At 41.0% G+C, this 19789-nt stretch overlaps 1 protein-coding gene across 2 annotated transcripts in view; it reads left to right on the top strand.

Annotated features, from left to right (window-relative positions):
* The first annotated feature begins 13620 nt into the window (after positions 1-13620).
* The window catches only part of ALG6 (ALG6 alpha-1,3-glucosyltransferase), a 34551-nt gene continuing 28382 nt past the window's right edge, over positions 13621-19789 (top strand). For both annotated transcript variants that reach the window (XM_074265753.1, XM_074265754.1), the window contains exon 1: positions 13621-13762. The gene's annotated coding sequence lies outside the window, so the exon portion shown is untranslated. The remainder of the gene's footprint in view (positions 13763-19789) is intronic.

Below are 19789 nucleotides of genomic sequence, written 5' to 3'. Positions count from 1 at the left end.
TAGAAGAAACATGAGAAGACATCACAATAGATGGTAAATGTTTAACAACTGGCTCTCTGAGGAAAGTATTCTAAATGACCATTTTATTTTCAATCTGCATCATTAATATTATGTCCATTACTTTCTTAAGTCTAAACAATTGACAAGACAATCATTTGAACCCTGATTTGTAAGACTGGCCAATTTAAAAAGTGTAAATGTTCACACTAAATAAACGTTTAACAATTGGCTCAGTTTGAGCTAATTTCAGCATAAAGGCAAAAGCCAATATGCTTGAGGCCTTCAGAGACAGGAGCCTCTGGATTACCACTTTACCTCCTTCCCAAATTTGCTTATTATTTGTCCTTCATGAAGCCTTTCCCATCCCCATCCAATAGATTTACTTACTCCATTCACCTTAGCATCAGTATACCACTATGTAATACACTCTTAATATGTCTCCATACTTCCCGAAGCTGAAAGGCACCCTAAAGATCAATTAGTCTACTCCCCTTCTGTCATTTTATACATATTTTTGTTAGAGAGGAAAGAGCTTTACATTGGGAGTAAGGAGATCTGGATTCGAATCTTATTTGCCAGTACTTGGCATGACCTTAGGTAAGTCCCTTAATTTGTTTTCTCTTTTGAAGATCTTATCAAATCCCTTTGGTTCAACTGGTATCTCTATATAGATGACTCCAGCCCATTTTCTCTCCTGAGCTTTAGTCACATGGCAGCATCTGCTTCTTGGATATCTCCAACTGGCTGTCCTCTATGCACCCCAAGCTTAGCATGTTTGAAGGAGAATCTTCTGTTGTTTTTTTGCCTTTTCCTCTTCCCAAGCTCCTTATTTCTCTTGATGGCGCCATAATTTTTCTAGTAATACAAATTCACAACCTCTATTCTTTCTTCTTCTTCTTCACATATCACATCCAATCGGTTACCAGGTCTTAGTGATCCTACCTCCATAATAGAACTCCAATCAACTTTTCTTTTTCTCTATTCACATGGTCATCAACTAAATGTAGGAGCTCTTATCATCTCTCACTTGGACTATTATAATAACCACTTAATTGGTCTCCCTGAATCCAGTTTCTCTTGTCTCCAATGCGTCTCTTTAGAGCTGTCAAATTAATATTTCTAAAACTGATTGACTATCCCACCTCCCTGTACAAGGAGATTCTTTTTTGACATTGTTTTTGTTGTCATTATTATTATACGGGGGTTCTGAAAAGGGTGAGTTCGAGTTAGAACCATCAGGAATCTTGCTTCTCTGAGAATGCCTCTAGAGCAGTGGTCCTCAAACTTTTTAAGTATTGTCCCTCAGACTGTTGGAGGATCGGACTATAGTAAAAACAAAAGCTCACACTCTGTTTCCACCCCTCAGCCCATTTGCCATAACCCGGCAAGCCGAGTAAACGTCCTCAGCAGCCCGTGGCCGTAGTTTGAGAACCCCTGCTCTAGAATAAAAAACACACACTCCTCTGTTTTAATGAGTAGGATTTCATTTTTTTTTAAATTTTTTTTTATTATATATATATATATTTTTTTATAATATTATCCCTTGTATTCATTTTTCCAAATTACCCCCCCTCCCTCTATTCCCTCCCCCCGATGACAGGCAATCCCATACATTTTACATGTGTTACAATATAGTCTAGGTACAATACATGTGTGTGAATATCATTTTCTTGTTACACAATAAACATTAGAATCCGAAGGTACATGCAACCTGGGCAGACAGATATTAGTGCTAACAATTTACATTCCCCTCCCAGTGTTTCTTCTCTGGGTGTAGCTACCTCTGTCCATCATTGTTCAACTGGAAGTGAGTTGGATCTTCTTTATGTTGAAGTTTTCTACTTCCATCAGCATACATCCTCATACAGTATTGTTGTTGAAGTGTACAGTGATCTTCTGGTTCTGCTCATTTCACTCAGCATCAGTTGATGTAAGTCTCTCCAGGCCTCTCTGTATTCCTCCTGCTGGTCATTTCTTACAGAGCAATAATATTCCATAACCTTCATATACCACAATTTACCCAACCATTCTCCAACTGATGGACATCCATTCATCTTCCAGTTTCTAGCTACAACAAAAAGAGCTGCCACAAACATTTTGGCACACACAGGTCCCTTTCCGCTCTTTAGTATTTCTTTGGGATATAATCCCAGTAGTAGCGCTGCTGGGTCAAAGGGTATGCACAGTTTGATAACTTTTTGGGCATAATTCCAGATTGCTCTCCAGAATGGCTGGATTCTTTCACAACTCCACCAACAATGCATTAGTCTCCCAGTTTTCCCACATCCCCTCCAACATTCATCATTATTTGTTCCTGTCATCTTAGCCAATCTAACAGGTGTGTAGTGGTATCTTAGAGTTATCTTAATTTGCATTTCTCTGATCAGTAGTGATTTGGAACACTCTTTCATGTGAGTGGATATAGTTTCAATTTCTCCCTCTGAGAATTGTCTGTTCATATCCTTTGACCATTTATCAATTGGAGAATGGTTCGGTTTCTTATAAATTATGGTCAGTTCTCTATATATTTTGGAAATGAGACCTTTGTCAGAACCTTTGTTTTTAAAAATATTTTCCCAATTTGTTACTTCCCTTCTAATCTTGTTTGCATTAGTATTATTTGTACAGAAACTTTTTAGTTTGATGTAATCAAAATCTTCTATTTTGTGATCAATAATGATCTCTAGTTCTCCTCTGGTCATAAATTCCTTCCTCCTCCACAAGTCTGAGAGGTAGATTATCCTCTGTTCCTCTAATCTATTTATTATCTCCCTCTTTATTCCTAAATCATGGATCCATTTTGATCTTATCTTGGTATATGGTGTTAAGTGTGGATCCATATCTAATTTCTGCCATACTAATTTCCAGTTTTCCCAACAGTTTTTTCCGAATAATGAATTTTTATCCCTAATGTTGGAATCTTTGGGTTTGTCAAAGATTAGATTGCTATAGATGTACCCTTTTTTGTCCTTTGTATCTAATCTGTTCCACTGATCTACCGGTCTATTTCTTAGCCAATACCAAATGGTTTTGGTGACTGCTGCTATATAATATAGCTTTAGATCAGGTACACTTAGACCACCTTCCTCTGAGTTTTTTTTCATTAGTTCCCTTGCAATTCTCGACCTTTTATTCTTCCATATGAATTTTGTTGTTATTTTTTCTAGGTCATTGAAATAGTTTCTTGGGAGTCTGATTGGTATAGCACTAAATAAATAGATTAGTTTGGGGAGTATTGTCATCTTTATTATATTCGCTCGGCCTATCCAAGAGCACTGAATGTCTTTCCAATTATTTAAATCTGATTTTATTTTTGTGGCAAGTGTTTTGTAATTTTTCTCATATAATTCCTGACTTTTCTTTGGTAGATGGATTCCCAAATATTTTATACTCTCAACATTTGTTTGGAATGGAATTTCTCTTTGTATCTCTTGCTGTTGCATTTTGTTAGTGATATATAAAAATGCCGAGGATTTATGTGGATTTATTTTGTATCCTGCCACTTTGCTGAAATTTTGAATTATTTCTAGTAGCTTTTTAGCAGAGTCTTTGGGGTTCTCTAAGTATACCATCATGTCATCTGCAAAAAGTGACAGTTTAATTTCCTCATTTCCTACTCTAATTCCTTGAATCTCTTTCTCGGCTCTTATTGCCGAGGCTAGCGTTTCTAGTACTATATTGAATAGTAATGGTGATAGTGGGCAGCCTTGTTTCTCTCCTGATCTTACTGGGAAAGGTTGCAGTTTATTTCTATTGCATATTATGCTTACTGACGGTCTTAAATATATACTCCTGATTTTTCTAAGGAATAATCCATTTATTCCTATACTCTCAAGAGTTTTTAGTAGGAATGGATGTTGGATTTTGTCAAATGCTTTTTCTGCATCTATTGAGATGATCATATGGTTCTTATTAATTTGATTATTAATATGGTCAATTATATTAATAGTTTTCCTAATATTAAACCAGCCCTGCATTCCTGGAATAAATCCTACTTGATCATAGTGTATTATCTTGGAGATGATTTTCTGAAGTCTTTTTGCTAATATCTTATTTAAGATTTTAGCATCAATATTCATTAAGGAGATTGGTCTATAATTTTCTTTCTCAGTTTTCGATCTACCTGGTTTAGGTATCAGTACCATGTCTGTGTCATAAAAGGAGTTTGGTAGGACTCCTTCATCCCCTATTTTTTCAAATAATTTATATAACATTGGGGCTAATTGTTCTTTAAATGTTTGGTAGAATTCACATGTGAATCCATCTGGCCCTGGGGATTTTTTCCTGGGGAGTTGATTAATAGCTTGTTCTATTTCTTTTTCTGAAATGGGACTATTTAAGCAATTTATCTCCTCCTCTGTTAATCTAGGGAGCCTATATTTTTGGAGGAAGTCATCCATTTCACTTAAGTTATCAAATTTATTGGCATAAAGTTGGGCAAAGTAACTCATTATTTCTCTAATTTCCTCTTCATTGGTGGAAAGATCCCCCTTTTCATTTGTAAGACTATCAATTTGATTTTCCTCTTTCTTTTTTTTGATCAAATTTACCAAAGGTTTATCTATTTTATTGGCTTTTTCATAAAACCAACTCTTGGTTTTATTTATTAATTCAATAGTTTTTTTACTTTCAATTTTATTGATTTCTCCTTTTAATTTTTGTATTTCAAGTTTAATTTTTGGTTGGGGGAATGAGTAGGATTTCAAAAGGTCATGTTAGAAATAATAATAATGAGTAGATTTTATAAAGAGCATCAAAGTTTGCAAAGTACTTTACACTCTCTTATTATCCTCAAAAACAACCCTGAAAAGTAGGTAAAATGATTATCTCCTTTTTACAGAAAAGGCAACTGAGGTAGGCAGAGGTTAAGTGACTTTCCAGGATCATGAATGAAAATAATAATAATAATAATGGTAAGTGCCCAAAGCAGGACCACAAGTCTTCTTGATTATTTACTACACCAGCAGCTCCCTGATTTTATGAATTTGAAGGAGAAAGTTGGGCACAAGAATTCCATGTGTTAATCAATAGAGGAAAAAAGGCACCATTTCCACTTCATGTGAAGGCTCTCATAATTTGATACCTTTCTTTATCTTCCAAAGTTCAATATCAACAGAATCTCCAAGCCACGAAATTTGAAAAAAAAATGGGACGAGCAATCAGTCCATAATGATTGTAACATAAAGCTGACTTGCTTGTGAAGATCATTGAGATTTATGGACATGTGCTCATATAATTTAAAAGAAATCAGGTATAAACTACTGATCCCGAAGATTGTATTCTATTAAAACATGTTGACTATTGATTCCATATCCTGTGTGAAAATAGAAGCAGACAATGTAGAAGAAACATGAGAAAACATCCTAATAGATATTTTTAAGCCCATGAGGATAAAACAGTCCTTTTGGGAAAAGATTTCCACATATGAAATAATCAGCAAATAGTCAATGCCAGAATATTAAGCTATTGCTAAGATGTAGGATGACACGAAGACATAGGAAAAGTAAGGGCAGTTGGAAAGATATGGATGAATACACCAATTTGGGTGAGCTGAAGGTATCGGGCAAAATTTGACAGAGGTGCTAGTAGGCTCCACAGTATACAGAAAGCATGACCTGGAGTCAGGCCTAGAAACTCATTAGTTGTGTGACCCTGAGCAAGTCACTTAACCCGTTTGCCTCAGTTTTCTCCTGTGTAAAATGGAGATAATAATATCTACCTTTCAAGGTAGTTATGAGAATCAAATGAAACCATAATTTCAAAGTGCTAAGCACAATACCTAGCACACAGTAGGCTCTTAATAAATGTTTATTCTTTTCCTTCCAACAGAGGAGGTCATATTTGAGTTGGGTATTGAAGTTGGATAGGATAGACATTTTCTGATTGATGAAAGACAATAAAAGAAAGGACATTTCAGTAAAGAGGAATAGGGTAAGTGTAGGCATGGAAGTGGACTCGTACTAAGGTATTGACAGAGCAACCAAGAAGGAGATCAGCCTATTTGGAATGGAATATTGTCAATTGTTTAGTTGGTTGGTTGTTGTCCTTCATCCTTGAAGACCAAAATGACATCACTATGTTAGAGTCAATGTCCAATTGGGGCCGATCAGACCAACATGAGCTTGGAGTGCTTGGCTACAGGTCGGATATATAGTCCATATGAGCATTTGGGGTGGCTTCTCTTTGTCCATATGGACAATATGAGCATTTGGGGTGGCTTCTTGTGCTTTTTCTGGACTAATTCAATTCTGCTTTGCTCACCAGAGCAGAGCCCCTTCTCTGGGGAGGGCATGCCATGCTGGCTGGTCCTGGGCCAGTGTCTCCCATGTCATAGATCGATTCTCAAGTTCTTCAGAGAGACCTTGAGAATGTCTTTGTGTCACTTTTTCTGACCACCTGGGAGCACTTGCCCTGTGTGAGCTCTCTCTCTCTCTCTCTCTCTTTTTTTTTTTTTTTTTGCCAAGCATATATTTGGCATTCGAACCATGTGGCCAGCCCGCTAGAGTTATGCCCTTTGCAGGAAAGTTGGAATGCTCGGCAGTTTAATTCAAAAAGAATCTCAGTATCTGGTGTCTTAACCTGTCAGGTGATCTTCAGAATCTTCCTAAGATAATTCAAATGGAAGCCATTCAGTCTCCTGGCATGGTGCTGACAGACTGTCCAGGTTTCACAGCATAGAACAAAATGATCAGACCTTCAGTTTGGTAGTCAGTCTATATATCTCCACTTTCCTTCAGTCTCCCAAACACTGAACTAGTTCAGGCAATGCAGCTGTCAACCTCATTATCAATGAACAATTAACACCAAGAAAACACAGTTACTCTATCAGCCAGCACCACACCTTGGAACCATCAGTTATAGCAAATGGAGAAGTTTTGAATGCTGTGGATAAGTTCACTGACCTTGGCAGTATACTCTCAGGGATGTACATATTGAATATTATAGACAGGGAGTCATGGAATAATTTATTTTAGATGAGATTGTAAGAAAGACAATCTGAAGTTAGGATCTTATTTTATAGCCATTTGTGAACTATTTGTAAACAGGGGGATGAAATGATTTGGCCTAAGGCATACAAGACCAGAATTTCAGACCCAGGATTTATCCTGGGTGCTTATCCTGATTCTTCTTCTGTATAACTTTTACCTAGTCATCTCATTTCTATGGGCCTTGATTCAAGTTCTAGCATTTTAGATGAAGGAATAATAATAATAATTCCTTTTTATTATTTTTAATTACTTTTAAAAATTATTTTTGGGGAATGATTACTTTTAAATAGTATTATATTTTTCCAAATACATGCAAAAATAGCTTTCAACAATCACCTTTGCAAAACCTTGCGTTACAATTTTTTCTCCCTCTGTCCCTCCTCTTTCCCCCTTTAAACAGCAATCTGATATAGGTTAAACATGTACAAGTCTTCTAAACATAGATCTATATTCATTAAGCTGCATAAGAAAAATCAGATCAAAAGGGGAAAAACCACAAGAAAGAAAAGTATATATGTATGTATAGTACAATGTAAATTACAACTATTTTATATGTAATATATGTATATATAACATGTATATACATATATAATAAAATAAAATGTAGATTACAAATATTTTATATGTAATATATGTATATAGATATACACAGAGAGATATGTATACTTGTATATATATATATACATATATATATATATATATATATACACACACACACATATATATATATATGTATGTATATATACTTCTACCCTAATGCCTCTCTTGAAGATGAGTAGAACACCCAGCAAAATCCTTCTCCTATTCTACTTTAAAAAAAGATCAAACAACAACAAAAATAGTGAGAATACTATGTATGCTTTGCTCCACATTCAGTCTCCATAGTTTTCTCTCTGGATGTGGCTGGCTCTTTCCATCAAAAGTCTATTGGAATTGCCTTGAATCACCTCATTATTAAAAAGAGCAAAGTCTATCACAGTTGATCTAGAAGAAGGAATTATGAAAGTGACATCTCAGGAAAAATAACCTACCAGAAACATGGAAAATGGCTTAGAATCAGAGCGATCATTTGGATGAAACTGTAAGACCTCCCTCTCTATGAAAGAGAAATCAAAGTCAAAATTACTATGAGGTTTCACCCACATTGTTGGCAAAAATGACAAAATATGACAAGAGTCGATGTTGGAAGGACTCACCGTGGTGGAACTATAAATAAAGGAAGTGGTTACAATGGACTTTGAACCCGGATACCATACTGAGACACACACACACACACACACACACACACACACACACACACATATATACACATAAATATATATATATATATATATATATATATATATGAAATATACACACACATATATTATACTGGTGTGTGCTAAAGTCAGCTCAAACTAGCTTGGGAGATGTAATGATGAAATTATCCATAAGAGCATGAGCATCTACAAATCAGAGCTTAAATTGCTGTTTTGTTGATTGTTTAGACATAAGAAAACGATGGAGAAAATGTTAATAAGGAATTTGATGTTCCTTGAAACTTCAAATATTGCTATGTGTACACGTTGGGTTTTGTTGTTGAAGTTGTTTTGGAGGGCCCGTTTTAAGCATTTACCAGCATTTTCATTGTTCAGTCACTTTCAGTCATGTCCAACTCTCTGTAACCCCATGTGAGGTTTTCTTGGCAAAGATACTGGGCTGGTTCGCCATTTCCTTTTCTAGCATTAACCCGCATACCTCAGCATATATCCCAAGAGGGTTATGAACAAAAAGAAAGGTTCTATATGCACCAAAATATTTATGGCAACACTTTGTGTGGGAGCAAGAGCTAGAAACAACGGAGATGTCCATGAGGAAAAGCTAAACAATTTGTAGTACATGAATGTAACAGAATATTACTGTGATATAAGAAGCAAACATAAAGAGTCCCGAGACACAGGGGAAAATTTATATGAAGTGATTCAAAGGTAAGTAAAAAGAGCCGGGAAAACGTTTCACACATTGAGGACGACAATATAAATGGAAAACACAAGCACAAAACAATAGAAAATGAAGGTTACAAAATTATCAAGAGCGAGAATGTCCTCAAAGAAAAGACAGAAGATATCTCCCTCCACTTCTCAGCAGAAGTGTGTGTCTGTTAGGGTGAGAGGATGTGTGTGTGGAGGGTCCACAAGGGTGGAACACATATGTAATGTCAAAATTTCTTAAACATATTGATCAGTTCTGCCCGTTTTTTCCTTTTTCCTTTTTAAAATTATTTGTTATAAGTGGTGATTTTCTAGGAGGGGGATAAGATACAAAAAGAAAAATAAGCAACGTAAAACAAATCAATAAAAACGTATTTTAGATAAAATAAATGTAATGTCCTTGCTCCCACAGAGTTTAATGGTTCCCTGAAAGAAAACTTTGTGACCTTGGGTACATGGAAAGAGACATGACTCCAAATTGGCTGAAAGATCACTGAATTCATAACTTTCCATATGGTGTATGGGAAGGAGAGTGACATAGAAGAGAGCAGAGTTCAAGAAAGACAGGACAAGAGAAAGAGTGCAAACCTGACTGTCTCATGGGAGTCCTCAGAGCCATGGGCATGTGGAGTAAGTAGATCCCCTAATACATCCCTTGATTAGCAGTGACTGCACTCCAGAGATTGTTAGAGCAGTTTAAGAGTGGACTTTTCTAGACTGATGAACTCATTCTTTCCCTCTCATTGGTTTAGCTGAGATAGATGATACAGGGGATATGATTACAGACCTGAAGTTGGGGAAGACTTATTTTCCTGAGTTTAAATCTGGCCTCAGATATTTCCCAGCTATGTGACCCTGGATAAGTCCCTTGATCTTGTTTGTCTCAGTTTCCCCATTTGTAAAATGAGTTAAAGAAGGAAATAGTAAACTACTCCAGGATCTCTATCAAGAAAACCCCAAATGGGATCACAAAGAGCTGGACACAATTGAATTAACAATTCTGTTTTCTACCCCAAATTATATAGCTCCCCCAATTTCTATTTCCTAATTACTTTAATAAATATATTTGCTTACTATCTTCAATCATATTTGAGCAAATAAGCATTTACTTGGTGGGAGGGAGCTAAGAAATGATAGGAAAATTGGATTTTTATCTTGAACCCCTAAAAGGGCATCCCATAAATTACAAGTATATATGTATGTATAGTACAATGTAAATTACAACTATTTTATATGTAATATATGTATATATAACATGTATATACATATATAATAAAATAAAATGTAGATTACCAATATTTTATATGTAATATATGTATATAGATATACACAGAGAGATATGTATATTTGTATATATATATGTATATATATATATATATACACACACACATATATATATGTATACATATATGTATAGCTACTTCTACCCTAATGCCTCTCTTGAAGATGAGTAGAATACCCAGCAAAATCCTTCTCCTATTCTACCTTAAAGCAGAAATAACAGTCTCTCTCAGAGACATGGAATGGGGATGTTCTAGATCTTATTTATGTAAATCTAGCCCTACAACAAGGGCTACCCTGGGGCCCTGTGACACACTAGAATCTATTATAAAGTTATTGATGTTCAGGCATCTTATGTATTATTCCTCCCTGTGGCCATCTTATACATTATTTTCAAATGAAAATCATTGAATGTCCAAGTGGGAAGGAATTTGAGGAAGAGCCTAAATGCAATCCCTTGAGTATTTTCTTGGGAAATAAATCAGAAGAGGAGCCTCTTTCTTCAAGTCTCAGACAGAGAAGTGACAGTGTTAGTAGTTCCCCCACTGGGAACCAAAGACGGAACAGGTAGTTGAGAATGTGTCTGCCCACATTCTGCCCAAGGAGTCGCCTTGCTGAGCTTGAAGGGGGCCATCATCTAAAGGTTGGCCACCAGATAATATTTCTTTCTTATAGGATCAACAATTTGAAAATACCAGGAGATGGCGACTACATTTACCATTTCTGGAGGGGAACTTATACTGGGGGAAAAAATCATAATTTTTTTTTAAATGCAGTTATATAAAGTTGCAAATTCAACTTTATATAAAGATTTCTGAAAAAAATCTGCATTCCAAAAAGCCACCAATGTTAACTTTACTGTAGTATGTGCAATCTCTCTCTCCACCAAGGCCTTCTCCCCCCAAAATAGTCCCCCCCAAAATACCTGCCCCCGTCATGTCTTTGAGCCACGTACCCATCCATTCACTTCCCTCCATGGTCGTGGCCCAGCTCCTGCCTCTTTCCCCCTTCCTCCTTCCCACAGCCTCTGGCAAATCCAAAATCCACTTTGAGATGGGCAGAATAGGCCACCAAAGTAAGGTGGGAAGTGTCTGCTTGGGTATTTAGTGGAGCAAGATCATCTGGGGCAAACCATTTCTTTTCAGTTTTTGCTCATAATCTGTAAAAGGGAGCCCCCCTAAAACAGAGCATCAAATAGAAATGGAAACTGGAGAAGCTTCTTGGGGCACTTTCCTGCCTCTTGTCTACTAAAATGTTCTGCTTTTGTTACTCCTCCTAAGTCCTGTGGATTTCCCTTTGGGATGGCAGCCGGCCGGTTCTTCTCTCCTCACTCTTTGCCAGCGGTTGAATTCAGAGCTCTATCCGCACAATCTGCAATCATTGCACCATTACCTGATCTCTCTCCCTCTGATATCTCCCCAGTGCAATCCATCCTGCCTCCTGCTGCCAGAGTGTCTTCATATAACACGGCCCTCCCTGGGAGCCTGTGACTCTGCTCCTGTCACCTTATTTATTAAGAACCGACCATGTCTCTCCCTAAATCTAAATTTCTTGGCCTGACTTTCTCTAATCTGGCTAAACCTTTTCAGCTTTGTCTATATGAGTCCCACACTCCTATCCAGCTGGATCAATTGCTCTTCCACAGACCAAGCTTGCACTTTGACTAACTTAATATTTTTATAAAAAGACCTTCCCTTATGATTACCTGGCCACCTCCGGGTGCAGTGGGTAAAGCCCAGATCTGCAATTAAAAAGATCTGAATTCAAATCTAGTCTCAGATACTTGTTAGCTGCTTGACTATGAAAAAGTCACTTAATCTCCACCTGCCTCAGTTTTCTCAGCTGTAAAATGGGAATGATATTAATACCTAGCTTCTCTAGTTGTTGTGAGGATCAACTGAGAATATTTGTAGAGGCTTAGTTGATAATATGTGTAGAATGCTTTGCAGATCTTAAAGTACAATGGAAAAATCAGGTGTGAACATTATTCCAAATAGCTCCTCTTTTGAAATCTTATTCAGCGTTTAAGGCTCAACAGAAACTCCACCGGGGCTGCTGGATTCTTCTGCTGTCGCTTCGGCCAGAAACAAGCTAGCTTGGAGCTTGGTTAGAAGGCACTTCACACCTGGCTGCGTCTCCTGGGGATGTCCAGGTGCCCGCTGGGTAGTTCTTCCTGAGAATTCTACGGGCTCCTCAACATGGCCTAAACTGGCCTTTTCCCTGGTTCTAATGCGGCTCCTGTCTGGTAACAGGGCCCCCCCTGCAGCCTGACATACAGGAAAGAACCTCCGCTTCAGTCAGTCAGTCCCTGAGCACTACTGATTCGTGTGTGTGTGCGCGCGCACACACACACGCGCGAGTGCTGCGGTCACCCTTTCCTAGCATCTCTGCCACAGAACCCCAAATCCTTCCTTTCCCATCCCCTCATTCACACAAGCTCTCTGGTTTGTTTAGTTAAATGCTTTACAAAAAAAACCCACTCATTTGTTTTCACAAATATCCCACGTGACCCTATTTGTCCCCACGACAACCCTGTATGCTCTTCTGGTTCCCATTTTACAGGTGAGGAAACCGAGCCAGACCTATCCAAGGTCTCACAGCTACGGATTGATAGTCTGAGGAAGAATTTGCACTCAGGAGTTTCTGCCTTTCCAAAGAGCCGGGAGCAGCTTCCGCTTCCGGGTCAGACTCATCATCGCAGACAAGTTACAGGCTACCTGGGCCGACACTTTGGGCCTTTCTAGTTCAGTCGCGGAACGTTTTCTCCTAAAAGCTTTTCCCAAAACCTTCACCGAGGGATACAGGGCCAAGGAGCGAGGGTCTAGAGAGCAACGAGGTGACACAGCGGACAGGGGAATCCAGCCTCAGCCGCTTCCTGGCCGTGCGATCCTGGGCAAGTGGCTGCCTGCCTCAGTTTCCCCATCTGTAAGATGACAGTGGTCAAAGCCCGGAGCTCCTGCGATGTCACGTGGTAAAAGGAGACCCCGGCTCTTGGGGGATAGTCTGGGATACAATGTAGCAGCCTACAAAAGCTTGTGGATACAAAATAACCAGGGACACGCCCTCTCGCGCCAGATGCTCCGGAGTCGGACACTTTAGGCCTGGGAGAATTCTCCGGGCATTGAATGCCGCTCTCAGCGGCCGTGCTCGGGGCCAGGGGATTCCCGGGTCACCGCTGGCCAGCCCCATTTAGGAATTCGAAGCCGCTCCTCAGGCCTTGGCGGGACTCCCGCGAAAGACGAGCCGGGGGATTTCCACCTGCCCCGGGGCTCACCCCGCGGCCTCCTCGTATTCCGTGCCCCGCCCTCCGCGTCCAGGCTCGGCTCCCAATCCAGGCCCCGCCCTCCTCTCGGTTTCTCTCTTCCTCTCCCCCGCCCGCTCCGAACTGACGTCCAGCGTGCTCGTCCCTGCGCGTGCGCGTTGAGGGCGGGGCCGAGTACTCGGCTGGGCCGGCGCGCAGGCGCTCTCGAGGAAGGCGGCGGGCGGGAAGCCCAAGGGCCGGTGGGGACTGTGAGCAGCGGGGTAAGAGTTTGGACTGGGGAAGAGGGAGGCCGGGTCGCGAGGCCGGCCCGGCCCCAGACGTGCAAGAAGGGGAAGAAGAGCGGGGGCAGCGCACCCTCTTTGTCTGCCTTGGGCATAAGGGATGTCGTGGCCTCCCGCCGCCGCGGGGGTGGGGAGGGAGGCGGGGCCTTTCAGGGCGCATGCGCGGTGCGCTTCTTCCCACCTCCGAGCCTCTGTCGCTGGCGTCCTCCGCGCCTTCTGTTCCCAAAACCTCTGCCCCAGACCTTCCTGCAGAGCAGGGCCCCTGGCTGGGAGGGACTGGCCCCTGCTCCCATTTTGCAGAGGGGAACACGGAGACTCTCAGCCGTCCCTTCTTCTGGCAATGCAACAAACATCCAGCAGCCCGAGCATTTTCCTTCGGGAGCAAGAGAGAATGGCCTTGGATCCTTGTCAGCGAGGAAGATGAGGGAACTGCGGTCCGGCGGCGCCGGGACCTTTCACGGCAGCATTGACAGCGCCGGTGTCCGGGAGGGCGCGCGCTTGTTATCCCCATTTTACGTAGAAGGAAACTGAGGCGGGCAGGTTAAATGGCCAGGGTCACAGACTTCAAGTCAGCCCCACCTGTGCTGCGGCCGAGCCTCCATCCGGCCTCTCACCTCGCTGAGAGAGGAAGGATTGGCCAGGACGTTTTTGAAGTTACGCGCTTTTTCACCCCTCTCCAAACCTGCCCCAAACCGTGTAACAATTAGGAAGGCTCCGTGGTCGGTCCCCCCGGGTCACCTTGTCACTGTCAGGAGGGGAACCACATGGAGTCTTCTGGAGGCTGTGGGAGACGCGCGGGGGAGCGGCGGAGGCTGCTCCGCCCTTGTCCCCGAGGTCTCCGGCAGTGCGCGGAAACCAGCCCTCTCACTTCCCACAACGCCTTCACTACCGCTCCGCCAGCTCCTGACTGATTAACATCACTTGTGTTTGCATTTATTTGGACAACAAAGTGACTGCAAAGTGTGTGTGTGTCTGTGTGTGTGTGAGTGTGTCTATGTGAGTGTGTGAGTGTGTGTATGTGTGAGTGTGTCTATGTGAGTGTGTGAGTGTGTGTATGTGTGAGTGTGTCTGTGTGAGTGTCAGAGTGTGTGTATGTGAGTGTGAGTGTGTGTCTGTGTGAGTGTGAGAGTGTGTGTGTGTCTGTGTGTATGTGTATGTGAGTGTGTGAGTGTATGAGTATGTGTGTGTGAGTGTGTGTCTGTGTGTATGTGTATGTGAGTGTGTGTGTCTGTGTGAGTGTGAGAGTGTGTGTGTGTCTGTGTGTATGTGTATGTGAGTGTGTGAGTGTATGAGTATGTGTGTGTGAGTGTGTGTGTCTGTGTGAGTGTGAGAGTGTGTGATGTGAGTGTGAGTGTGTGTATGTTTGTGTGTGAGTGTGTGTGTGTGCGCGTGTGAGTGTGTGTGAGTGTATGTTTGAATGTGAGTGTGTGTGTGTCTGTGTGAGTGTGTGAGTGTATGAGTATGTGTGTGTGAGTGTGTGTCTGTGTGTATGTGTATGTGAGTGTGTGTCTGTGTGAGTGTGAGAGTGTGTGTGTGTCTGTGTGTATGTGTATGTGAGTGTGTGAGTGTATGAGTATGTGTGTGTGAGTGTGTGTCTGTGTGTATGTGTATGTGAGTGTGTGTGTCTGTGTGAGTGTGAGAGTGTGTGTATGTGTGTGTGAGTGTGTATATGTTTGTGTGTGAGTGTGTGTGTGTGCGCGTGTGTGTGTGAGTGTATGTTTGAATGTGAGTGTGTGTGTGTCTGTGTGAGTGTGTGAGTGTCAGAGTGTGTATGTGTGTGTGAGTGTGTATGTGTGTCTGTGAGTGTGTGTATGTGAGTGTGTATATGTGTGTGTCAGAGTGTGTGTATGTGTGTGTGAGTGTGTATATGTTTGTGTGTGAATGTGTGTGTGCGCGAGTGAGTGTGTGTGCATGTGAGTGTGTGTGTGAGTGAGTGTATGTTTGAATGCGAGTGTGTGTGTGTGTCTGTGTGTGTATGTGTGAGTGTGTCTGTGTGAGTGTCAGAGTGTGTGTACGTGTGTGTGAGTGTGTATGTGTGTGAGTGTGTCTGTGTGAGTGTGTGAGTGTCAGAGTGTGTGTACGTGTGTGTGAGTGTGTATGTGTGTGTCTGTGTGAGTGTGTCTGTGTGAGTGTGTGCGAGTGAGTGAGTGTATGTTTGAATGTGAGTGTGTGTGTGTGTCTGTCTTTGATCTCTTTGGGAGAAAGGCCTGACGGAGGACTCAGTGGCTGATCCTGCCCTGATGAGCTGCAAACTTCTGCCTAAGCCTTCCTCCTCCCTTCCCTCTTAAGCCCTTCTTCCTTCTCCCTGAACTCCCTGTTTCCCGGATGGTTTCCCACGTGTGTATTCAGCCATTCTTGGTTCAGTTCCGAGGAAAATGAGGTTCATGTGATACTTCCTCCATCTCTTCACGTGTGTACATTTTTTCTCTTGCCCCAGATAACTCACATAAGCCTTGCCAGTTTTCCCTCTTTCTTCCCTAGTTTTTCCTTTTTCCTTTGCTTTTCTGTCTTCACTTAAAAGAATGAAAGCAGAGCAAAACCACCCTTAGGTCCGACCCTGGAAGATACGAGGGTTCTGAAGCGTGGCTCATTTCTTCTTCCTCCTTACGCTATAGATACTTGTCATCTTTGTAGGGAGCTAGGTGGATCAGTGGAGAGAGTGTCTGGCCTTTGGTCAGGAAGATTCATTTTCCTGACACGAGTAGAGGCCAGACCCTTGTTTGCCTCAGCTCCCAGTCTATAAAATGGTTTCGAGAAGGAAACAGCCAGCCACTCCAGGGCCTTTGCCAAGAAACCCAAAATGGGGTCGCTGAAGAGTTGAACACAACTGTCTGACCCTACAACAGCAGTCTTTTCTCTGTCATCCCTTCCAGTTGCTCCAATGTGTTTACCTTCCTAGATTTCAGCTGACTCTTTGCCTTTGCATTTTGAGGATTTATTCTCTAAGCAATTTTAAAATTTCATTAAAGATCCATTTGTCCTCTACGGGATTATATTTAGCTTTGCCAGGCAAGTTATTCCTGGTTTTAAACTTTCATCCTTTGCCTTTTGGAAGATCATATTCCTAGTTTTCCTATTATTTCTCATGCTAGGTGCCAAGTCTTGTGGGATCTTAATTCTGGCTCTTTAGTATTTGAATTCTTTCACTTGTTGCCTTTTTGTTTATTTTTTGTTTTTTAAATCAGAAGCTTTGGGTTAAAGAGTGGCATTTCTGAGAGTTTTCATTTAGAGTTTCTTTTTGGAAATAAATGATAGATTTTCTTTATTTTCACCTTGCCCTCTGATTCTAATAAATCTAGGCAGTTTTCATTTATAATTTGTTTTATTATGCTATTGAGGTTTTTTTTTTTTTTTTAATTAGTTTTCTGGTAGTGTTAATGAGTCTTATATTATCTCCTTGATCCATTTTCTGCATCATTTGTTTTCAATAAGATAATTTAACTTTTTTTTAAGTATTCCAATTTTGTTGTAATATTTCTTGTTTCATAGAATCCTTAATTTTATTTGTACATTCTAATTATCAGGAACCCATTTATTTGTGTAAAATTTCACACTCTCTGTGCTAAACCTTTTTTTTTTTTTTTTAAGTTCTTTTCCTTAAGAGTCCTCATTTCATTTATAATATCCTTTTTAAAAAATCTCTTCCAGAAATTTTAATAGACATTGTGGACAAACCATACTTTTTAATGTATGGATCAGTCTGTAGTCACTATGAAATTATTTGTTTCCCCTTAGGATAGCAACACAGCGTGTTAATAATGTCAATGGATAAACCAGAAGGATTGGGAAAGAGTTAACTTTTTCTTGGGACATTCCTCATCCTACAGGCTCCTCTCCTCAATGCTCATAGACTCAAAGACTCTGCTCCATATTTCCCTTCTTTAATAGAATTTAGAGGGAACCTTTTGCACCATACTTGATCTAGTCTCTCAAGTCCAGATTCTCTATTAGAATCTCTTCTCCCAATTCTGAAGTTGCTTCTTCCTTTTAAATAAAAGGCTGTGACACCCTCCTCTTCCCCATGTAAACAGTTTATTTACTTTAAATTCAGTATGGATGAGAGTAGGACCAGGGAACATAAAAGAAAGGATAATATTGAGAAGAGAATAGGCACCAGCAAAACAAACATCCTGAACCTGAAAGGAGAATTTTAAGAGAAGAAAAGTATAATAGACATAAGGGAAAAAAAAAGAAATTATTTGTTTCCTTGGAGCTTGGCAGCTCTTGCACATTCAGGTGGGGTTACAGGCTCCACTTTGATCTCCATTGTCTTCTTGTTGGCCCCCTAATTTCTGCTGAGAACAAGGTGCTCCAGGTGCCAGGCTCTGGTCATGCTCCTGAGCACAATGTTGAGCTCCTTGAAGTTGGCAGGGGCCCTGGGGCTTGCTGACAGATAAGTGCCTTCTCGGTAGAGGATTTGCCATCTTTCCTCTCAGTCTGCCTTGCCCTGGTGCTTTTGGTGTGGAAGCTCAAAGGCTGCTTCTTTCCTGCTCCTTTGGCTGGGCCCCCTCCTTAGTGACTCCAGCCACTGGGCTATCCCCTTTGGGTGATTCAGGCTGAATGAAGGTGCTCCCTGTAATCTCTCCCTTTTTTGGCTAATCACTAATTGCTCTGGTTCTCGTTTGCTTGATCTTTTCTGGAGGACTTGTGTGGGAACTGGTTTGTTCTGCTCCATTCCTCCTGCTATCTGGGCCAGCAAATGGATCGTGGCCTCACAGACAGGGCAGGACTGATTGCTGATGTGGCATTTGTGTCGGAACCAGCTGCTTTTGCACCTGTGGGAGATGACCACTAACAATTAGATGGATGCTGCTTCCCACCTTGGGCCAGACATCCGTTCAAGGCCCCATCCAGCTCAGAATCTATGATTCTTGAATGCAAGGCTAAAAACCAGTATCAAAACAAGCAAGGATAAAGATGAGAAGACTGGAAACAGCTTTAACAACATCCACCTGACCTGACCTGACTTTAACGTTCTGTCTACTGAGATCTAAATTTTTCCCATGATTGATGAGACCGCTGCCTTCGGGAGTGAAGCTTTGCTTTTGTTCATTTCCTTCTCAAACCCCAGTTTGGAAAAGGACTGAGAAAGTGAGACTCGGCAATAACTATGTAAGTTTACTGCTCTTCTGTGGTTTTCCCTGGATGAAGCTCTGTATTGTTGAAGCATTCTGGGACCATTCTCTGAGCTCCTCATCAGACTTTACCAACATGAAATAGAGTGAAGAAGAAGAAAGAGAAAACCAGAAGTCAAGAAAGTAATTTCCAGGGACTGCTCTGGGGAATTCAATAGCTGCAAGTCTTCATTTCTTCTTAGTACCCAACGATCCTCATCCAGAATTAAGTCTGAGGTTGAGTTCTGCTTGGGTAAAGAAACATCTTTGTAATTAATTGTGCTTTGTGATTTTGTTGCCCAGTTGTCTCAGTCACGTCCAACTCTTTGTGATGTCTTTTGGGGTTTTCTCAGCAAAAACACTGGAGTAATTTGCCATTTCCTTCTCTAGCTTATTTTGCAAATGAGGAGACTGAGGCAAATAGTGTTAAATGACTTGCTCAGAATCACATGGCTGGAAAAACATCTGATAATGAATTTGAACTCAGGCCTTCCTGAGTCCAGGCCTGGCTTTCTGCGTTTTACACCATCCAGCTGCCCCGGAAAATGTGCTTTGGGCTGCATTAATTATCTTTTTTATCCCCTTGTTCTCTAATTCTAATATCAGACATCCCCCGAATTGATCACACTCTTTCGTTGCTGACATTCTTGCCATGCTAGCCATCTCTTCTGTGTTCTGGTTGAAATTTGAGAAGAGAATTGTACATATAGTTCATATTTAGGCTGTGGGATTTAGAGCAGGCTGTCTCCTTTATTTATAAACGAGGAAACTTGGCCCACATAAGTTAGGTGGCTTGTCCAGGGTCACACAGATGGTAATGAGCAGAGCTGCACTTCTCATGGTTCCTTCCCTCATCCCCATTTCCGAAGTCAGGGACTAATCTGATGGCTTA

Source organism: Sminthopsis crassicaudata, chromosome 4 (assembly GCF_048593235.1).
Source record: "Sminthopsis crassicaudata isolate SCR6 chromosome 4, ASM4859323v1, whole genome shotgun sequence".
NCBI classification, from domain to species: Eukaryota; Metazoa; Chordata; class Mammalia; order Dasyuromorphia; family Dasyuridae; genus Sminthopsis; species Sminthopsis crassicaudata.
Note: the sequence above shows the minus strand (reverse complement) of the source record. Positions and strands in the feature narration are given on the sequence as shown.